This window comes from Zootoca vivipara, chromosome 2 (genome assembly GCF_965207765.1).
Source record: "Zootoca vivipara chromosome 2, rZooViv2.hap1.1, whole genome shotgun sequence".
NCBI classification, from domain to species: Eukaryota; Metazoa; Chordata; class Lepidosauria; order Squamata; family Lacertidae; genus Zootoca; species Zootoca vivipara.
Window position 1 is genome coordinate 3,752,959 of NC_142584.1, and position 7,281 is coordinate 3,760,239.

The window sequence follows — 7,281 nt, forward strand, 5'->3', positions numbered from 1 at the left end:
TTCTGCTATATTTTAACAGTTGCAAACTGCATTTTTGGACACATCCCAATATTTATATACAGCAGAGAAAGTCTGTACAGAAGCATTGGGGAAAGAACCTTGTAGCATATAATAGTTCTGGATCCAGGACTCATGGTTATCCTTCCTCCTATGCCTTGGGGCTCTAATTTTTTACACTGGGATTTTACCTATCTTCAAACTGCTTTTCACTGCCCCAGTTTTCTGTTTACAGCAGTCTGGGGAGTGGGGCAGACACAGGGAAGTGGCCAGCCATGCTGGGCTAATTATCCCCCCCCCCCCCGTAGCAGTAGCACAATACCATTTTCACAAAGTAGTAAGCCACATTGTAAGATCATTGGAACACATCTTCAAGCTGCATATTAGATAAAATAGTGTGGAAGATAAAAAAATATATATTGCTGGGCATGGGAAAGAGTGCCATTTGCAATAGGTTTTTTTTAATATCTGAAGAAGTGTGCATGCATACGAAAGCTCATGCCAATGAGAAACTTGGTTGGTCTCTAAGGTGCTACTGGAAGGATTTTTTTTATTTTGTTTAGACTACACCAGACCAACACGACTACCTACCTGTATCAAGAAATACAGTCGTACCTTGGTTCTCAAATGCCTTGGTACTTGTACATTTTGGCTCCCAAACACTGCAAACCCGGAAGTAAGTGTTCCGGTTTTCAAACGTTTTTTGGAAGCTGAACGTCCGTTGCTGCTTCTGATTAAGTGCAGGAAGCTCCTGTAGCCAATCAGAAGCTAGGCCTTGGTTTTCAAACGTTTTTGGAAGTCGAATGGACTTCCAGAATGGATTGTTTTACAACTAGATTTTTTTCTTTTTTTAAAAAAAATCATTTTTTATTAATTTTCCAATAAAAACAGCCAATTAACATATCCATCAAATCATAATCATAATCCAAATAAAAACAATAAACTAAAATTTAAAAAACCAAATTACAATCCTAATTATTAATTTTTCCGGGCTTCCCATAGTCTGGACCTCTTGAAGTATGTCTCCAATAACTTCATTCCTGCCTTCTTGTTATTCTCTTTCTTTTTTATAATTTTTATTCATTTTCCAAATACAAAACAACAAAAACTCAAAAACACAACCATTAAACATAAAAAAGAAAAACATCTCAAATCTTAAATTATTTACTTAACATTGTTGACTTCCTCAATTCCCCCCTCACTGGGTCCATTTTAAAATTCCAATTACAGTAAGCAGTTTTCATCTTATGTCTTAAATTATTCTAACACATTTTATCATTAACACTCAAATATTCTATTCTAGAATCATCTATTCTCCACCAATAATTAATGAATTTATCCAAATCAAAAATTATTTTCCCTCCTATTTCTCCCCTTAGCCTAATTTTTTTTACCAAGAACTTTCCATAAATTTAAATATTATTTCTTTTAACATGCTAACATTTAAACACATTAAAACAAATTTAGCCCCCCTTCCCCTGGAAGGGTCTCCCAGATTCTTCAGTGAGTTCCATATGTCATTCCATTTTCGGACCATCTAAATCAATCAAAAAAAGTTACATCCATTATTACCCTTCACCCCACTCCCACCCTGTCCCAGCCTACCCACCATTCTTACTCAATCATCCCCTGATGCCTCCCCAATTCTTTAAATAAAGGTAAAGGAGGCCTTGACCATCAGGTCCAGTCGTGTCCGACTCTGGGGTTGCGGCGCTCATCTCGCTCTATAGGCCAAGGGAGCCGGCGTTTGTCCGCAGACAGCTTCCAGGTCATGTGGCCAGCATGACAAAGCTGCTTCTGGTGAACCAGAGCAGTGCACGGAAACGCCGTTTATCTACTTGCACTTTGATGTGCTTTCGAACTGCTAGGTGGGCAGGAGCTGGGACCAAGCAACGGGAGCTCACCCCGTTGCAGGGAATCAAACCGCCGACCTTCTGATCAGCAAGCCCTAGACTCTGGTTTAACCCACAGCACCACCTGGTTTAAAGTATTCTTTAAATACTATAGTACAAAACCATCCAGCAATAATTCCATTTTCCAGCCCTTTCTCAGTTTTTATTCCCTTTAGGTTCTGACCCCAGTATGGATCCTGCCCTCCCTCTCTCACTGGGAGGACATTACTCTATGCTGGTTCTTCTTTGGGGACTCCTTGGATCAAACAGATGTTCTGTTCCCCCCCTGCCTCACTGGGGGAACAATGTTCCATGTATCTTCCTCGTTTTTTTAAAAATCAATTACATTGTCGAAGACTGGTGATTGTTCCTCTTGCTTGACTTCATTCTCTGTTAAACTTTTTTCTCTGTCCAGACAATTCTGATTCCTTTCACGCCATTCACACAACTGTATATTACTTTCACGCAACAATATATTATTTTGACACAATTCATCTCTCAAGTCCAAAAGCAATTCCAAAAGTTCCTTCTGGAAGTCCAGGCCATCAGGTGATATTATGGCTACAGGCATCCTGTTCATCTCAGATTTCATGGGAACAGAACAGAGCAGATTGTATTTCCAAAAACATCAAAGACCGAGTTTATATCCAAACTGGTTATAGTCTCATTTTTAAATTATTCATGTCCTAAAATTCTTGTGTCCATTTGTGAATTGTCCAATTGTCAAACTTCTTATACACAGCCTTATATTTTACACTCTTCACAATTGACAGTTCTCAGTCTCAAAGAGATAAACAAATTCCTTTCTATTGTGATGTCATAATGGCTCGCTGATTCCTCCAGGGACCTGACCAGCTTCCAGGGAGATTTTCCCCAGTCCAAATAATAATAATAATAATAATTGCAGGGATTTTAATAAATTGAGTCCAATCCTTGGTAATTAATAGGTTCCTTTCAATTTTCCGGCTATAGGCAAATTAACTGTATTACAGTCCTCTCAATGGCGGAGATCGGCTTCCTGTTTAAATCTCCTCCCGTGGCCAATTCATTCCAATTTTTAAAAAAATTACTTGAATTTCTCCTTTTACTCACGGTATCCAATGTCTTCAAATTTTTCAATTTTAAGGAAGAACCGATCGATGTTGCCTGACAGGATCGCAGCTCCGTGCCTCCAAGATAGCTACGCTCCGTTGTGGCACGTTAGCTCAAAACCCCCTGCTCTCTCACCGCCCAAAAATAGACTAGCTGAGGGAGGGGGGAGCTCGCTTCTGGCATCTGCCGGATCCACCTCCCCGAAACACTCGATTCGGGGGTTCTTCTGGGGGGCCGCTGCACTGAAGCAGTCCCCCCTTGCCTCGGGAGCACCACGTTCTCCTCAGTTGAGAACGGCGCCCGCCATTGCTGCACGATCAGTTATTCTCATATATTTTCCACATTCCGATCTTAATGCTTTAAAGTTCTCCGTCCCTGGCTTTGTGATTCTCAATCGTGTCAGAAATCGTATATCCTTTAATCCATCAAATACAGCTTTATTTGTATATATGTCTATTTGCCAGTGCAGCTTTTCCTGACTTCATTCCAATCTTCCAATCCAGGCTGTTGTCCAAGTGTATCATTTAAAGTTTAATGACGCAGCAACTCCCATGTTGTTAAATTATTCCAATCCGGGCTGTTGTCCAAGCCTTTCGTTTGAAAATTGTTGAGCATACTGTTTGCAATATTGCAATGTAAATGAACTGTATTCCACAGATATAAGTCATTTGGCGATCAACCAGTTTTTTGGAGACCACATAATCCCCCCCTTCTGGGCCCTAGAAGGGGGGCTGCTAGACATCCATTTAGGCTTCTCTCTCGCTCATAATGAAGAAATTCTGCAAACAGATGCACTTTATGTTATCCCAAATTACTGTCTCAAGTCACTACAAAGTGACTTCAGAGAGTGCCAGCCGTGTCCTGCCACTTGCACCTTGATGCAAGCTGACAATCTCGGACAATCTGTGAGTCTACGAGACAGTCCTCCCCCACCCTGGGGAGTCTGCCAGGGCTAATTACCCCCATATCAACCCTGAATTATTGGCACAGCTGAGGTCTGATCGTATGGGAGTCAGCCATTTCTCACTGCCGGAAGCGGGAAGCCACGACTAGATTTTTTTCATGTGATCAATTGTCGACTGCTATTGATTAACTCTCGCTTCTGCACAACCTGTGTTACCGGTATGTTTGTGGGGCTTGCTGAAGGTTCCTGTGTGAGCCTCATTTAAATGAGTGACAGTTGCACTGGAGTGATGCCTACTTGATAATGCTCACTACATCTTTGAACTGGGTGTTCTAACAGAATATTCTTGCCTCAGGCAGCTTGGTGACACAGGTATGCACTAGTATTTCCTTGGCACTTGGGGAGTTTGAAACTAAATGTTCAGTAGCCCATCATTTGTATATTATACATCCCTTGTACTGTATTCACTCTTTTATTGATTCACAAATATGTAATGAGCATTTCAGAAAAAGCTATGCAATTTGAAACAAAAGTACTAAGTTTTTTCTTGGTTACCTTGATTATATATTAGGAGGAAGTAACTTAAAGTAAATAGCTGGTACTTGTTTCCAACTGAGTTATTGCATATACAGTATTTAGATCAGTGAAAGTAGCACCTTAAAGACCAACTAAGTTTATATTTTGGTATGAGCTTTCGTGTGCATGCACACTTCTTCAGATACACTAGAAACAGAAGTGTCAGACCCTATATATATACAGAGGGTGGTGGTGTATATATATAGGGTCTGACACTTCTGTTTCTAGTGTATCTGAAGAAGTGTGCATGCACACGAAAGCTCATACCAAAATATAAACTTAGTTGGTCTTTAAGGTGCTACTGAAGGAATTTTTTTATTTTGCTTCGACTCAGACCAACACGGCTACCTACCTGTAACTAGATCAGTGAAGAGGAACTTGTGGCTCTCCAGATGTTGCTAGATTACAAATCTAATCAGCTCTAGCCAGCATGGTCAGTGGTTAGGGATGATGGGACTCATAGTTCAACGACATATGGGGGGCCAAAATTCCTACTCCTGAATTAAACCTAAAAGAAAATCTATTAAAACTCCATTCCTAGGCAATCTAAATTCTACACAAAGGAAAAAGTCTGAATAAAATGCAAATTTAGCATTTTTTTCTCACTGCAATGAACTCTGTTATTTCTCACTGCAATGAACTCTGCAGGGCACTGACGCCTCAGCTTCACGATCTGTCCTTCCAGTGAGCACTCAGGGCTGATTTCCTTCAGAATGGATAGGTTTGATCTTCTTGCAGTCCATGGGACTCTCAAGAGTCTTCTCCAGCACCATAATTCAAAAGCATTAATTCTTCTTGATGGTCAAGCTCTCACTTCCATACATCACTACTGGGAAAACCATAGCTTTAACTATATGGATCTTTGTCGGCAAGGTGATGTCTCAGTTTTTTAAGATGCTGTCTAGGTTTGTCATTGCTTTTCTCCCAAGAAGCAGGCATCTTTTAATTTCGTGACTGCTGTCACCATCTGCAGTGATCATGGAATCCATGAAAGTAAAATCTCTCACTGCCTCCATTTCTTCCCCTTCTATTTGCCAGGAGGTGATGGGACCAGTGGCCATGATCTTGGGGTTTTTTTTATGTTGAGCTTCAGACCATATTTTACGTTCTCCTCTTTCACCCTCATTAAAAGGTTCTTTAATTCCTCCTCACTTTCTGCCATCAAGGTTGTGTCATCTGCATATCTGAGGTTGTTGATATTTCTTCCGGCAATCTTAATTCCGTTTTGGGATTCATCTAGTCCAGCCTTTCACATGATGAATTCTGCCTATAAGTTAAATAACCAGGGAGACAATATACAACCTTGTCATACTCCTTTCCCAATTTTGAACCAATCAGTTGTTCCATATCCAGTTCTAACTGTAGCTTCTTGTCCCACATAGAGATTTCTCAGGAGACAGATGAGGTGATCAGAACATGCTTAAATGTAAGGCATACTGAAAGTTGCATGAAATGCCATGATAGTATGGACTGCAAATTCAGTAGCAATTCTGCTAGGATGCAATGCAATAGTGGTGGAAGTCTGCCTATACTGCCAGAGACTGAACTATTATTATGCATATTTGTTGCTTTAGGCAAACATCTCTAAGTGACTTAAACCAATAATAGTAAAATGCACAAAATAACATGAAAAATAATAAAAGGTCAAGTATAATACCGTAAGTACTTAAACCATTAAAAACAACACTTTCACCACAACCCTAAAGGAAAGCAGACAATATATATCAGGGGTCCCCAAACTAAGGCCCGGGGGCCAGATGCCTTCTAAATCCAGCCCGCAGACAGTCCAGGAATCAGCATGTTTTTACATGAGTAGAATGTGTCCTTTTATTTAAAATGCATTTAAAATGCATCTCTGGGTTATTTGTGGGGCATAGGAATTTCTTCATATTTTTTTTTCAAAATATAGTCTGGCCCCCCACAAGGTCTGAGGGACAGTGGAAAAAAGTTTGCTGACCCCTGATCTATATATATATATATATATATATATATATATATATATATATATATGTATGTATGTAAAAAGGGCATGTGGGTGGGTTTCCACTTTTCTCCGAAACTGCTTGACCGATTGCATTCAAATTTGGACACAACATCCCATGCAAATGTCCAAAGGATCTTAGAAAGTTTGCAAAGACAAATGTCACACCTGGGCCACATAAGACCTCCAAAAAACCCTGTTCCAGAACACACAACTCACCCTAAAGTGCATGCTGGGAAATAGAAGCCAGAATCAGGAGACCTTGCACAACAGCGGCCTCTAGCGGCGGCTAAATTGGTACTGCAGGTAGGAAAGCTTCCCTCTCCACAGCAGCCATTGCAGACTAGGCCGAGTAGAGGTTTGCAGACGAGGCCGAACTCAGCTTTGCAGACTAGGCTGAATAGAGGTGGGGGTTCCCCTGGGTGGGGAAGGGGGGAGGAGGGGTGGGAAAGGTCATGGGTCAGGACAGGGTGGGGCCAATCACAGGGATGAGCCAGGGTGGGGGGAGGAGTCTGAAGGGGAACTCTGAGGGCCCATTTAACAGACTAAGCCACAGCAACGAATACCTGACATGCAGGCCGGGATACGCCGCCACCGGGAAAATCGCAGGGGGGCGGGCAGGGGGATGGGGGGAGTCACAGGGATGAGTCGAGGGGTGGGGGGAGGGGTTACAGGGAGGGGACTGGAACCAGTCACAGGGATGTGAAGGGGGAGGGGGAACGATGCCTCATGGGTCGGGACAGGGTGGGGACAGTCACAGGGATGAACCGGGGGAGGGGCAGAATAGGTCATAGGTCAAGACAGAGTGAGGGGAGTCACAGGGATGAGCCACAGCAATG